General features: G+C 43.5%; 1 protein-coding gene and 1 pseudogene across 2 annotated transcripts in view; one reads left to right on the top strand and one right to left on the bottom strand.

Annotated features, from left to right (window-relative positions):
* PIK3R4 (phosphoinositide-3-kinase regulatory subunit 4) overlaps positions 1-15122 on the bottom strand; it is a 159061-nt gene that overhangs the window by 96610 nt on the left and 47329 nt on the right. The gene's annotated exons all lie outside the window — the stretch shown is intronic.
* LOC308529425 (serine/threonine-protein kinase DCLK2-like) lies at positions 11922-13377 on the top strand (annotated as a pseudogene). Its single transcript has 2 exons — positions 11922-12091; positions 12133-13377. The product of its transcript is annotated as a serine/threonine-protein kinase DCLK2-like (transcript).

Here is a 15122-nt window from a genome sequence, read left to right as displayed (position 1 = left end):
CCCTTGTAATCTTTGTCCTTCTACCCAATATAGGCAGCTGGTTTATGATGGAGTGCAAAGCAGATTTTTGTGGATGACCTGCTGCTCTCCCATATTGCTGTCAGTATTGGAATAAATAAATGCTCATAGTATGTGATTCAACCCTGTCTCTGCTTAATTGGTTTGAGTAATGACAGGCAGCATGGACCCATTGATTGTCTGGTTACAACTACTAAAAAGGGCTTCAAGATTAGAATAATTTTAATTGAACTCCACTATCTTGAAACAAAATTACAGTCAACCTATTTTCATGTACTCTGTAGTAGTTTTGATAGAGTTCGATGAAGCTTTGAATGTATATATGAGAACATAATGCAAGCCATATGTGTAATTTATTTATTTCTTTAAAATATATTTTATTGATTTTTTTACAGAGAGGAAGGGAGAGGGATAGAGAGTTAGAAACATTGATGAGAGAGAAACATCGATCAGCTGCTTCCTGCACACTCCCTACTGGGTATGGGCCCACAACCAAGGTACATGCCCTTGACCGGAATCAAACCTGGAACCCTTGAGTCCACAAGCCGATGCTCTATCCACTGTGCCAAACGGTTAGGGCCGTATGTGTAATTTAAATAGTTTCAATAGCTACCTTAACAAAACTACAAATAAAATCTATTGTATTTAAGGCCATGTATCCAAAATATTATTTCAATATATAAATATGGAATGTTATTGAGATATTGTACAGTTTTCTCATAACTAGTCTTCAAATGTGTTATGTATTTTACACTTACAGCACATCTCAATTCAGATCCCAATTTTTCATCATGAATACTTGATCTGTACGTGTATAACATAATTTACAGTTTAAAAAGCTAGATTTCCATACTCAAATTGCTCAAAACTTATTTAAATGTTTTCTAATAATTATCAGTTTTTAAATTTGAATTAAAGCATGGTAAATAAAATGAAAGTTTTAGTTCCTCAGTTGCACGAGCCATATTTTAGGTAGAAGTTTTATAACTGTAATTATTTTGAGTAAGGTCTATAATACACAGAATCATTAGTTACCTTAAGATTTATTTATTTAGGAAAAAAAGAATTTCCCTTCCCCCCAACAAGAAAAATCATTCACTATTTATTCTGGTCAAAATGGCATCTGGAGGCCCAGTAGGTGAAGTACCAACTCTTCTTAAAGACTTGACTAGATGGATACTACAATGAGATTTTTGTGAATAAAATGTTCCCATTTGAAAAGAGAATGAGCTCTTTTAGAAGCTTTTTTTCTGAGGGAGGTAGAAAAATCCAATTAACTGTTTTCATAGCACCAGCTGGTTCTTTGGAGCTGAAAGAAATAACACCTCCCAGGAGTGAACATTTACTTCACTTCTAGTCGAAAATGCAGTCACCCCGACTCCCTAAGAGATCAGGCTACCTGTTAAGCAATATTGATGGTAATTAGGATGAAAAATAACAACAAGTAATAAGGACATGAATTCTCCCTCCTGTGGCTCTTCTTTAATCTTTATTTAATTTGTCTATATGTTTTTGGTACTATGAAATTTTTAAAAATGCATTTCAACTTCAGACTCACTTCCTGTCTTATGAGTGTGACATTTCATGATAATACATGATTCTAAAAATAATAATGATGCCTCTATTTTATTTTGAGAATTTCCATTGTTTAGTACTTAGTATACACCAGACACTAGTATAAGCATTTCATAAACAGCCAAAATATTTAATACTCAACAACTACGGCTGAAGTAGAAGTTAAATAACTTGTCCAAAGTCATACAGTTATGATCTTAATAGACATTATTTTAGATGACAAATTTATTATTAAATACTGTATATTTCTAAATTTCTTCATTTTGCACACATCCTACTTATCCTTCCTTCCTTCCTTCCTTCCTTCCTTCCTTCCTTCCTTCCTTCCTTCCTTCTTTCCTTCTATCTATGCTTTCACTATTTAACCCATCACAATATGGTCTCCACTATCCAAACTGCTCTTATTGATGTCACTAATGGCCTCCTAAGTGGCCCAAAGGACCCACTTTCAATTCTCTGGAACAACTGGTCTCTTTTGAACATTCTCTTCTCTAGATTCCTAGGGCATTCCTCTCCTGGTTTTCTCATTTTCTCCACACTCCTATTTAATCATCTTTGCTGTACTTCTTCTCTTCCATCTGCCCCTTAAAGGTAATGTCTCACGGAGTTTCATATATATATATAGGATTGATCAAATCAGGCCTCAGACTCATCAGAAGGGAAGCCTTCTCTACCAACATTAATTTCCTAAGTGAGCTCACCTAGTCTCATGCCTTTAAATAAGATGCAGACACTGCCAATTCAATCTCCAGTTTGGATTGAGTTCAAAACTCATATATCCATCTGCCTGCTCAACATCTTCACTTGAATGTCCAGCCAATTTAATATTTTCAAACACCTATACCTGACAGTACCCCCACCACTAATATGCAAACAAAACCAAATTTGCTTCTCTTCTCCCGCATCTGATCCAAGTTATCAAACTGAATTAACTTTAGGTCATGAATTTGGTCCCTATGTCTATTGTCACTCCTAACTCAAGGCATTGTCACTTCCTGCGGGGACCAGAATAACAACCTCCTAACTGGTCCCTAGGCTCCAGTCATGCTACTTCTTCTTACCAATTCCATCTTAACTCTCCAGCTTTATCTCTGGTCTTTTTTCCACTCACTGTATATACCTACTTATATTGATATATAAATTATGTATACAGGCAGTCGTTGGGTTATGTCGGACTCGATATTCGTCATTTTGTGGTTACGTCGCCATCTCCCATTTATTTATAATAAAAAAATAGTTCTGTCATTTCGATGTATGTACATATGTGCTTTATGTTTTTTATTATTTATTTACCACAAGTAAAGGTCAGGAATTGTTATCTTTCTTTTAAATTTTTTTTTTTTTTTTTTACTGTTTCACTTCATTACTGCTGTGTATGTGCTCCATGTGAGTGACATAGGTGCTTATGCAGGTGGGTTCAGACTTATGGAGAAAATTGCATTACATCACGCCGTAGGAACGGATCTCCGACGTAACCCGAGGACCTACTATATAATATTTCAAGTCCTTTCTTGCTCCTAGGTCTTCAAATATACCATTTTATTTACCTGGGAGACTCTTCCTTGATCTGTTCCCTACTCTTCTTCACCTGGGCACAGTAACAGCACCTACACATAGAGACCTTAGAATAATGTCTATACATAGTAAGTGCCACATGTTTATTCATTTTTATCATTATTATTACTATTTTCAGAACTCTTTCCATGTCAGTCGACATTTCTCTTCACAGACTACATAGTTCATTTGACCATGCCGGGGGCATTTATGTTGTTTTCAATCTTCCCTTATATAAATCCTTGTGTTTATGTTATTTCAAATATGTCTAGGATTAATTCCCTGGAAACAGGCTCTGAGATGAAGAGTTGTGTGTAAAAGATATATTAGAGGTGCTCTGAAGAGCCATACAATTAACGCAGTAAAGAAGTAGAATAGGGCAAGGAAAGAAGCTGACTTGCAATCCGGTCACATCAGCTCCATGTAACCTCTGGAGCTGGGAACACTCTTTAGAGTTGTCCTAATTTGAGATAGGAGATTGTGTCCCTACATCCACCAGGAATTGGCCATGGACTACATGTGGGTAGGGAGTATAACCCTGAGTAAGGCAGGTCCCTGAAGCTGAAGGGAGTTTCCAATGAGGAACACAGCTATGTCAGCAGCCAAGATTCCCTGCAGCTTGAGAAAGGCTGCATTGGCCTTAAAGAAGAAAGTTGGACCCAGCACCAGAGTATTCAACAGAGCAGGGTTCTCACACTTAGGGGTGATTTAAATACACATTTTAGGCCCCCACCCCAAGGGTTCCTGATTCAGTAGGTCTAGGGCAGTGGTTGGCAAACTGCGGCTCGCGAGCCACATGCGGCTCTTTGGTCCCTTGAGTGTGGCTCTTCCACAAAATACCGACTTCTGCGCATGGGCCACGAAGTTTCAATCGCACTGTACGTGCGCACCCACACGTGGTATTTTGTGGAAGAGCCACACTCAAGGGGCCAAAGAGCCGCATGTAGCTCGCGAGCCGCAGTTTGCTGACCATGGGTCTAGGGTAGCTTACTGTCACCACATGACTCTCTTCTGGCAATCACATATGAGCTATTAAAGTGCAAATGTGATATTCAAAAGATAGCTTCCACCATACAGAGGAGGAAGCATGGTAGATTGCAATAGCCACCAATTCCTGCCACCTACATATGTATGCCCCTTTGCAATGTGACCTTGCTGCTCCTCCCAGCTAAGAAGTCTCTTTCTCCACCCCTGCCCCCGCAAATAGAATGAGATAAAAGTGACATTAACAGAATTCCAAGCTGAGGTCTCAGGATGTCATGCGGCCTCTACTTTTCCTTTCTTGGAACCCTGTGACTGCCACTAAAAGATGCCTGGGTTCGTCCCCTTGACAATGAGAGACCACATGCAGAGAGATGCCCACTTGACAGCCATCCAGTGAGTAGGCTATCTCAGATCATCCAGCCTCAATCAAGCCACCAGATGACAACAACTGCCTGAGAGATCCTAGATGAGATCAGTAGAAGAACCATCCACCTGAGCACAAACCAAATTGCCATGAGCAAAAACATAAAAAATTGTTGTTTTAAGCCATTAAGTTTTCAGGAAGCTTGCTATGCAGCAGTAGCTAATTAATAGATACAAGGTGGAGGAAGAACAAGATGGAAGGAAGATAATGCCTGGGCTACCTCCTGGAGCAGAAAGATCTGATTTTCCTAGACTATGATGTGGGAGAGAAATAAACTTCTATCTAGTTTGAATCGCACATCACATACATTATTCATTTCACTTTCATATCACCTATAAAGTAAATACCAAGGTCGTTTCTTTATTTTATAAATAATAAAACAAAAATTCCTAAAGTTGTAAGGAAAAAGCACTCAAGCAGCTTTGGAGCCTGTTGGGCAAGGGTCTGTGGAGCTGACTGGTGGGATGATTGCAGCACTATATTGTGAATTGTGCTTTCCATGCAGGAAAAACAACATCTTGTATTGCAGTGACTATTTGAAAAACACTTTCAAGTAGTTCTAAGCACTTTACTAATATATTCATTCAACAAAAACTTATTGAACCACTGATATGTGCCAGGCGCTGCTCTAAGCGCTAGGGATATATCACCGCACAAAATGGGAAATGATTTTGAATAAACACTTCTCCAAAGAAGGAATACAAATGGCCAACGAGCCCATGAAAAGATGTTCAACATCATTGGTCATTAGGGAAATGCAATTCAAAACCACGGTGAGATACTACTTCATACCCACTAGCATGGCTAGAATCAGAAAGTCAGATAATAATGTGCTGAAGATGACTGGAGAAATTGGAATTCTCATACATTGCTGGTGGGAATGTAAAATGATGCAGCCACTCTTGGAAACAACTGGGCAGTTCCTCAAAAAGTTAAACATAGAATATAAAATGACCCTGCAATTTCTTACTTAGGAATATACCCAAGACAATTAAAATGTATGGCTACATATAAACCTCGAGTTCACAATAGCATTAGTCAACATGTCTATGAACTGATTAATGAAAAAAATGTGGTATATCCATACAAAGGAATACTATTCAGCAATAAAAAGGAGTGAAGTACTGATACATGCTACGTGAATGAACCCTGAAAACATTTTAAGTGAAAGAAACAAATCACAAAGGCCATACATTGTATAATTCTATTGACATGATATGTCCAGAATAGGCAAACATCGACACAGAAAGTAGATTAAATATTGTGTAAGGCTAGAATGAATGGAAAAAAAATGGATGAATGAAAGCTGAAGCGAATAGGATTCCTTTTTGTGGTGATGAAATTGGATTTGGGTGATGGTTGCACAACTCTGTAAAGACACTAAAAACCAATGAAGTGTGTATTTAAAACAGGTGAATTTTATGGTATATAAATTATACACCAATATGGCTATTCAAAAAAGGTAGAGAAGAATGGATGAGCCATGTAGATACTGAAGAAAGAACATTCTGGTAGAAGAAACAGCCATAGCAGACACATAAGGCAGAAGAACACCTGGTGTGTTAAAGGAGCAGCAAAAAAAACAGTACGTCTGGAACAGAGTGAAGGAAGGGAAGGCTCACAGGACATGAGGTCAGAGAGGTAACAAGAGGCCTATTTACATATTGACTTTTAGGGCATTGTGAAGACTGTCTTCCCAGCAAATGAGATGGGGAGCCTTTGCAGGGTGGAAGCAGAAGAATGACATTACATTTTATTTACATAATAAAATGGTAAGTCAATCTGATGTGCTGAGAAATAGACCATGGCATGGCAGGGTAGAGGCAGAGAGATAAGTTAGGTGGCTGTAATCCATAAAGAGATGGTAGCTCAGGCACCATTGGTAGGTAGTAATGGAGAAGGTAAATAGTTAGATTCTGATGTTATTAACTCATTAAATATTCACAAATATGCTCTGAAGTAGCTAATAACATCATTCTCATTTTACAGATGAGGAAACCAAGGCCTTCTAATTCCATCGCTTCCAAAGTCACACCAGGTATAAGTAGCCAAGCTGGGAGTTAAACCCAGACTGTCTGGGTCCAGAGTCTGTGCTGTTAGTCATCGTGCTATGCCACCCCTTTGAAAGCTCATCTCTTGTCCCCTTTGCCTGTCAGTTCTGTTATGTAAACACGCTGGGATTTTTAAAAGCATACGGGCCACAGCTGCATGCTAGAATTCTCTTTCTGATAGCAATGTTCCTGGGGCTTCATCTAGCAACTCTGTATTCATATTGAAATAATTTGTTTCTATGATAAGTGAGCCAGCATCAATAAATAGACAGAAAAAAAAATGAGGCCTAAAATGAGAAGGAAAGGAACAAGGCTGAAAAGCATGGCATTGCTCTCACAAGGAAGAAGAAAAAAAAATGTCATGGGAAGAGACACTCTGACAAATACCACAGAGTGGATTAAATTGTGAGCCTTTGTGAATTGAAATTTTTGGTTCTACTAAAAGCCTAGATAATGAGAGTTAAATCCATTTTACGTTGTAAAGTGTTTGAATTGAGTCATTGTGTAGCTTTTACTAGTTGCTTTGATGACACGCCTAACTGCAATCCTGTCCGCTCATTCTGGCCCCAGGCTGGCCTAGAGCCCAGTTTTTTATAAAACCAAATTTTGAAATGGAAAGAATTGCATGTGATTGGCTTTTCTTTTGCTTCCTCCAAACAATGGTCTATCAAGGAAATATCAGAGCATTTCACCAGAATTTATATATCATTCTCTCTCTCTCTCTCCGCCCCTCCCCTCATCCTCTTTAAATCTCACCCATACCCGCTCCACTTGAAGAAGAATATTTCATTTTCAGTTCTACTCTGTATTTCAGCTCCTTATGATCATGTGAAACTCACCCCTTTTACTCTTTCTCTGCATCCTTTCCCCCTGTTACCAGAAAGGGGACCTGGCCATGAGTGGGTCTGCCTAGGGCTGGCCAGTAGTGTGTGGGTTCTTACTTTGTACAGAAAAAAATTCAGTAGAGGACGTTTATTAAAGCTGGGGACAGTGAAACTAGAAAAGGCTGGGAAAGGAACTTAAGCTGGTTGGCTTTGGCTCACTATAAAGTCAGAGGAAAGGAGGCCTTGGGGACAGATTCAGGGGGTTTGCCTGGGATGAACTGCCCCATTGCTTCCTTGGTTGCAAGCCTTGTGGGGTCCCTTAGAGCTTAGGAGATGCATGCCTGTGGGGAAAGAAGGGGGTGAGGGCATGCTCCTGGGAGAGAGAGCATGCACTGCGACCTTTGCTTTTAGGGGTTTGAAAGGCTAGGTGTTTAGGGGAGGTCTAAGGGGAGGATTTCATTAGATATTCACCAGCTTTATGCTGATGTACCAAAATGAGGTTTATTCTCTTAACTTCATCTGTCCTTGGTATGGTTGGCAAATGGCACTAATTATATTTCTGCTATCTGTCTCCCAGAGTAGGGTGATTTGAGCTATTTACCCTCTGGTTGAGGAGAAGTGCAAACCATTTACTCTTAAGTATTATCCCTGGTTTAAGGAAGATAGGATTTACTAGATGGCTGCAACTCTTGGCATCTAGATTTTCTAGATGGTTTCTATGATAAGTGAGCCAGCAAACTGCTGTTTAACTATCTGTCTCAGTTTCCCTATTCTGCTTGTCCTGGCTTACTGGCCTGTGTCACCCCTATCTCCACCTTGCATCCAGTAGGATATGATGGCTGGAGCAGCGGCTGCCATCTTACAGCTGGAGGGGAATGCCAAGAGAATTCCAGAGTGCAGCTCATGCTGAGATGCTGACCATGCTCTGGAATCTTCCTCCTCCAGACTTATATGAGACTAGAGGTCCAGTGCATGAAATTTGTGCACTGGTAGGGTGCTTAGTGGCTGCTGGCTGCTGGCCGGGCCTCCCTCCCTTTCCCAGGCCAGTCCCGTTCTCTGATTGAACTCCTGGTGGAGGGGACAATTTGCATACTATGCTTTTATTATATAGGATATTTATATGATTTCATTGCTCCAATCTAGTTTTCTATTATATCAGAAGGTATCCTAAGGGATGGAGTAATTACCAACCTCACTTTTTCTCTCTCTTCAACTTTCTCCCAGTTATTGATTTCAGGTTGGGGTGGGGGTGAGGCTAGAGAGTGGTTTTACCTCCACCTGTCCCTCACCCAGTACCCAGCCACACTGGATCTAAATTTCTCCACACCTGGATCCTTCCCTCCAATCCCCAGAGTAATCAAGCCCTCTTCTGACTCCAGTGAGCTCAGAAAACAAAGAACCTTGTAAGAGTCAGAAACCACTTTCCAAAATAACACCTGATGTCCCCACCGTGGTCTGTGTTGCGTGTAAAGGACAGTCTAACAGCCACTTCCCACTGACTCTCCTCTAACCCCCCTTCTTTCTAGGAACTCTTCTGAGTTCTGATTTTGTAAAATACTATACATTATTTTTAAATTTATTTCCTTGGTTTAACCTGCTTAAATATTTCCCCCAATACAAAAGCAATTCAAAAAGTAATACATTTTTCTCAATGGTAGGTATTTTTAAAAAGTTTGGGTAGTAAAACAATTTCTTGCCTTCTCTTATAGACACAGTGCATTTTAAGACTTGAGTTTGCACGCACCGCTAATATCTGCTTCTACAGCACTTTAATAAATTCAGTTCAGCCGAATTCCTTGCTTTCCCCATGCTCTTCCGCTGCTGTGGCATTCTGCGGTGATTGATGGAAGCACTGAACAATGTTCTGGCATATTAAAAAACTGTATTTGGGCTGCCTAACTTACTTGTGATAAAAAAAAACAAAAACCTTTAGTATACCTACTAAAGCAATCTCGATTCTCCATCAAGACCCTCTGGTGTTGCTTTGCCTCCTTGATCTTTCTCATATTTTATGAGTGTGAATGAACATAGAATCTATCTCGGACTCAGGAGTTGCATACACTGTTTCTGCAGAGTTGTTTTTCATCACAAACTAATAAACAGTAGAAAAAGCTCTCTGTGGAGCTTGTGCACCACATCAGATCTCCTCTGTATCACTGTTTGGAAAATTAAAGAAAGGCCAAGAAATCAGGCACATCCACAGATACATGGCAACCTCTCTGATAAGGTTGTCATGTGGGATTGGTGACAGGGCCTATCTCTGCAGAAATAAAAGGATGTCGTGACACTGTGACAGGAAATTGTTTAATGCATTGACAATTTTCTTCCTGGAGGCTACAGCTCTGATCTATCTCCTTCACATTTCACTGAGAAAGGTACTTAAAGTCTAGCCAGATAGAAATATTTCTGAATTGATTTAAACTGAAAAATGGCATTAGGTCTTTTTCTTCTTCTTTGTTTGCACTCTATGGAAGCAGTTCTCAGGAGAAATAGAATTCAGCCCCATGTAACATCCTATTGAGTTTACATAGTGCATCTACTCAGGTTTGCTCCAGGGGAGGACTTGCTGTTTGACTGCCATAAGCCATCTGGAATCTCCCAACAAGGCTGAGTACTGTGTAAATGACATTCCAAAACAAGCAGGCCTGTTTTAAATCCTCTTCAAGAGGGTTTGTATCGAAAAACTGAAAGGACTTGATCATAAAAAACTGTGACCATGAACCTGAGGAGAGTGTCAATGGTGTCTCCAATCTTTATGTCTTCGGACTCTTGAGACAGGGCAATTCCATCTGGCAGCAGTGGCAGATGGGAAACCTGGGGCTGCAGGGAGGCAGGGTGGCATGGCTGTGATCCCTGATCTGCCGCTTAGCAGCTATGTGACTGTGGCAGACACACCCTAAGGGGACTGCCAATGAGTCACACCCTTGTACGATCCTCTTTCCTTGAGTGCAAGTGGAATCTACGGTAAACATGATGGGACAGCACTCCCATGACTACTCTCCTTTATATATGACTCCATCTTAGTAAACTGGAGTGAGAGAGTGAGAGATTCTCCTGCTGGCTGTGAAAACACAGCCATATGAACTGCTTATGTGAAAGGCATGTGGTGGGTAACTGCAGGCAGCCTTGAGGAACTAAAGGCCTTCAGCTGATAGCCAGTAAGCAGGCCTTGAAAGAAAGAAATTTTCTTAACAACCTAAAGGAGTTGTTGGCAAATGGATTCCCCAGCTGAGCATCCAGATAAGAATATAGCCTATTTGACACCTTGATTGAAGCCTTGTGAGACCCTGACTGGATGACCTAATCAAGTTGTGCCTGGATTTCCTCCCATGGGAACTTTCAGGCAATAAATGTGTGTTGTTTTAAGGCACTAAGTTTGTAGAAATTTGTTATGCAGCAAAATAAAGTTAATATGATGATCTAGAACAAGTTTCTTTTCTCCCTGAGTCTGTTTCCTCACCCATAAAACGTGGATAATAATACCTACTTATAGATAGGTTTAATCATCAAATGAAATAATGGCTCTTGCTAAAATAGTTGTTCTATTGTATCATTAATAATCTTATTATTTGGGGGAATACATGGCCCTACTAGATGCATCATATGGTTGGACAGGTGATAGAAGAAATGGTCCTACTCCTGGGGCCAACCATAGAAGTGGGGCAAAGGGCAAGACATGGTGACCAACACACCCAACAGCCAATGGTCAGCAATTAAGATCTAAGAAAAAAAGGCTGAGTCCTAATCCATGGGTGAGTCACTGAATTTAATTTCCAAATGGGCGACACTGGAAAATCCGGTAGGCAGGCAATTATGTGAGCCATCGCCAAACTAGGGCAAGATAATGGGAGCCAGAACACCAGTCTGGGTTTCAGGAACTGAAGTCCAATCTGGCCCCTAGCCCACAGGAGCCCATGGAAAGCCATGCATGAGGAAAAGGAAGCACAACCAGCTGACCTGATTCAGTGGCTGAAACAGTGGTCTACTAAATCTTTTTCTGATCACCCACTATGTGCCCAGCAATGTGCTAAGCACAAACAGTACCAGGAGGAGTGGGAGGTTCTCCCTGCCCAAATGAGTGGCTACAAGTTAAACTCTAAGACTAACGCTGGAATTTCATTTTCAAAACTGGGATTCTAAAATCGGAGGGCAACCAGGGCCAAGTGCCAGTATATTTGGGTGACAGTGGGGACTTTGAGGCTGCTTATGTTCTTGGCTGACACTTGGGAGAATCAGAAATACATAAAGAAGATGGGCATTGCGCTCCACCTGCGAGGAGAGGGTGGGATATAGAGCCAGGTGTCCTGGCACTGTAAGGCCCCTCACAGCCAGGCGCCAGGCGTCTCTGAGCTGGTTCTTGCTTTGACACTGGGCTACCTGCAGGCTCTGGCTGGGAGCCCTCGGAGTAGCCACTATGGCGAGCACCAGGAGCACTGAGCTGGGGCACTTGGAGGAACAGGACAAAGGCCCTGGCCAGGGTCGCCGAGAGGGATGCCCAGCTCATCTGGGGGCAGCAGCAGCTCGGGCTCCAAGGGGATCGAGCTTATCCCCAGCCCCACACAGAGTGCCCACTGCAGCTTCTACCACTCGCAGGGCCTTCAGGCCCTGAATTCTGAGAAGAAGGCGAAGAAGGTGTGCTTCTACCGCTACCTCAAGGGCTGGTGTTTGCCATCTCTAGCGACTGCTCCTGATCCTGCCCAAGGGCATCTACACCATGGACGCCAGCAAGTGAAGTGAAGGAAAGTAAAGATTTCATCCAACCCAAGTTAGTCGCTGTGATTCGAAGCGGAGTGAAGCCTAGAAAAGCCATGCGGGATCCTTCTGAATAAAAAGACCACTCGTTCCTTTGAACACGTCTTAACCGGTATCACTGAGGCCATTCAACTAGACTCAGCAGTGGCCATGAGGCTCTGCACACTGGACAGAAAGCAGGTTACTTGCCTGCAAGACCTTTTTGGTGATGACAATGTTTTTATCACATGTGGACTCAAAAATTCCCTTACGCCCAAGATGATTTTGTCCTAAGTCACAGCGAATGCCTTGTCTTGAAGTCATTGTGTTCTCACTCCTCAGCTAAGAGTCCTGGATCCAAGAGCCCTGAGCCCTCTCGTGGCAGCCAGTCACCAGCCTCAGTTAATGAAATCCCCAGCAGCCAGCTCTCCACTCCTAAATTGAGGATATCATCCAGTTCCTCTCCAACTAGCCCAGGAAGTTTCAGAGGATGAAAGCAGATTCCCACACATGGCAGATCTTCTTCCAACATAAATGGCGGGCCTGAACTTGACCGTTGCCTGAGTCCCAAAGGCGTGAATGGAAACAGGTGCGTTGAATCATCGACTCTTCTCGAGAAATACAAAATCAGAAAGGTTATTGGCGATGGCAATTTTGCAGTAGTCAGAGTGCGTGGACAGGTCCACCAAAAGGAGTTTGCCCTAAAGGGTGACACACAAAGCCACATGTTGTGGAAAGGAACACCTGGTCGAGAATGAAGTGTCCATCCTGCGCCAAGTGAAACACTCAAACATCATCATGCTGGTGGAGGAGATGGAAGCGGCCAGTGAGCTCTTCCTGGTAATGGACTTGGTTGAAGGTGGAGACCTCTTTGATGCAATTACCTCTTCAACCAAGGACACCGAGCGAGATGGCAGTGCCCTGGTGTACAACCTGGCCAATGCTCCCAGGGACCTCCATGGCCTCTACATGGTGCACAGGGACATCAAGCCGGAGAACCTCTTGGTGTGTGAGCATCCCGATGGAACCAAGTCCTTGAACCTGGGAGACTCCGAGCTTGGCCGCTGTGGTGGAAGGCCCCTTGTACACAGTCGGTGGCACACCAACTTGCGTGGCTCCAGAAATCATTGCTGCAACCGGCTATGGCCTGAAGGTGGTCATTTGGGCGGCAGGCGTGATCTCGTACATAGGTCTCTGTGGAGTTCCACCATTCTGAAGTGAGAACAATCTCCAGGAAGACCTCTTTGATCAGACCTTGGCCTGGAAGCTCGAGTTCCCAGGCCCCTCCTGGGAAAACGTCAGGGGCTCCACTAAGGAATGAATCGGCCAGATGCTTCAGGTCAGCTGCGGGACAAAGCCTGAGTCACTCCTGGGTGTCAGATGATGCCTCCCAGCAGAATAATATACAGGCTGAAGCAGGGGTCCTCAAACTTTTTAAACAGGGGGCCAGTTCACTGTCCCTCAGACTGTTGGAGGGCCGGACTATAGTTTAAAAAAAAACTATGAACAAATTCCTGTGTACACAGTGGCGGCAAAAACACCTGGCGGGCCAGATAAATGTTTTCGGCGGGCAGCGTGTGGCCCGCGGGCCGTAGTTTGAGGACCCCTGGAAGGAACAGGCAACCTCAAACAGCACTTTAGTAACGCGCTTCCCAAACAGAACAGCACCACCACCGGGTCCGTGATCATGAACACGGCTCCAGATAAGGAGGGGCAGAACTGCAGCGCCCGAGATGGAGCCCACCTGTCCATTTCCTCCCTCCGCCCAGGAGCCCCCTGTGTGCAGGGCGGCAGCCCTGGCCCCTGACACCCCAGAATCTCCTCCCCTCCCTGCCACCATGCCCCTGCTCTCCCACCTCCCCGGGCTGTGAGCACACAGGGACTGGGCGTCTCCACCGTGACTGACCCCCAGGGCCTGCGCCTCCCTGTGCTGGCCGCTGGCTGTGGGCTCCCACGGGCTCTGTCCTCAGCGCCTGGGGTGGCATATGCAGTGTCAGCTTTGGGGACATATTTGGAGCGGCTTGTTTTCAATGGCCCGAGTTTCCGTTCAATGGATGTCTTACAGCATCACCAGGAGAATGTACAACCTTTTCCCGGCCTTTAATGCATTTTAATAGAAACACTTTGGATGAGCCAAGACCTTTCTTTCCCTTATTTAAGTAACTCAGAGTGTTCCTTTTCTTACCGAGAAGTTAGAACTGCATCTGTCCCTGGGTAGGTGTCCTGTAGGGGGAGGTGGGGCGCCTTCCCTGCTGCCGGGTTGAAGGACTGGCTTTCCCACGGAAGAAATGAGCACCTGAGAGGACAGTGTGCCATCGGACACGAACCCCACCCCGAGGCTGTCAGGTGCCACCACAAAGAGGGGTCGCGGGGCTCTCTTACAACACTGGCTATTTATTTGTACACAGACCACAGGGGGAGGTGATGTTCCTGGACATTGTGTGTTTCTCCCCAACTCTTCCCACATGGGAATTAAAAATGCTAATGAAGTTGACCTTGGGCCTTTTTCATGAACTGCCTCGCGCATCATGGGTTCAGCCACCTGTGGAGCCAGATGAACTAGATGCCCTGAGCCGCATTAGCCTCCTTCCCTCCCCTGCTTCTCCTCGGGAGCCGGGGCAGCAGCACTGGCAGAGGTGCCTCGCAGACCCCTTGGTTACTAACCTTCTGGAAGGCTGCTGGCAGCTTTTCCTTGTGTTCCACCACCTGCTCTTTTAAATAATTGTGCATAATCCGTGTATTTGTTTTACCTGCTCATCTTGTAACCTGGTGGGCCCTGTAGTTCCTTCACATTGTTAGATTTTTGCCTCCTACAAGCGTACCCAACCTGCAATATACTCTTCCTTATTGAGGAGAAAAATAAATAAAAAGAAGATGGGCCTTGGGTTTCTGGAAGATGATAAGGAAAACTGCTGTGAGGCAACAGGGTAAGAGAAGAAGAGCTTCCTATACTCTGGGAAA

This window comes from Myotis nattereri, assembly GCF_964212035.1.
Source record: "Myotis nattereri genome assembly, chromosome: 14".
In the NCBI taxonomy this organism is placed as follows: Eukaryota; Metazoa; Chordata; class Mammalia; order Chiroptera; family Vespertilionidae; genus Myotis; species Myotis nattereri.
This window is presented reverse-complemented; position numbering and strand designations above follow the sequence as displayed.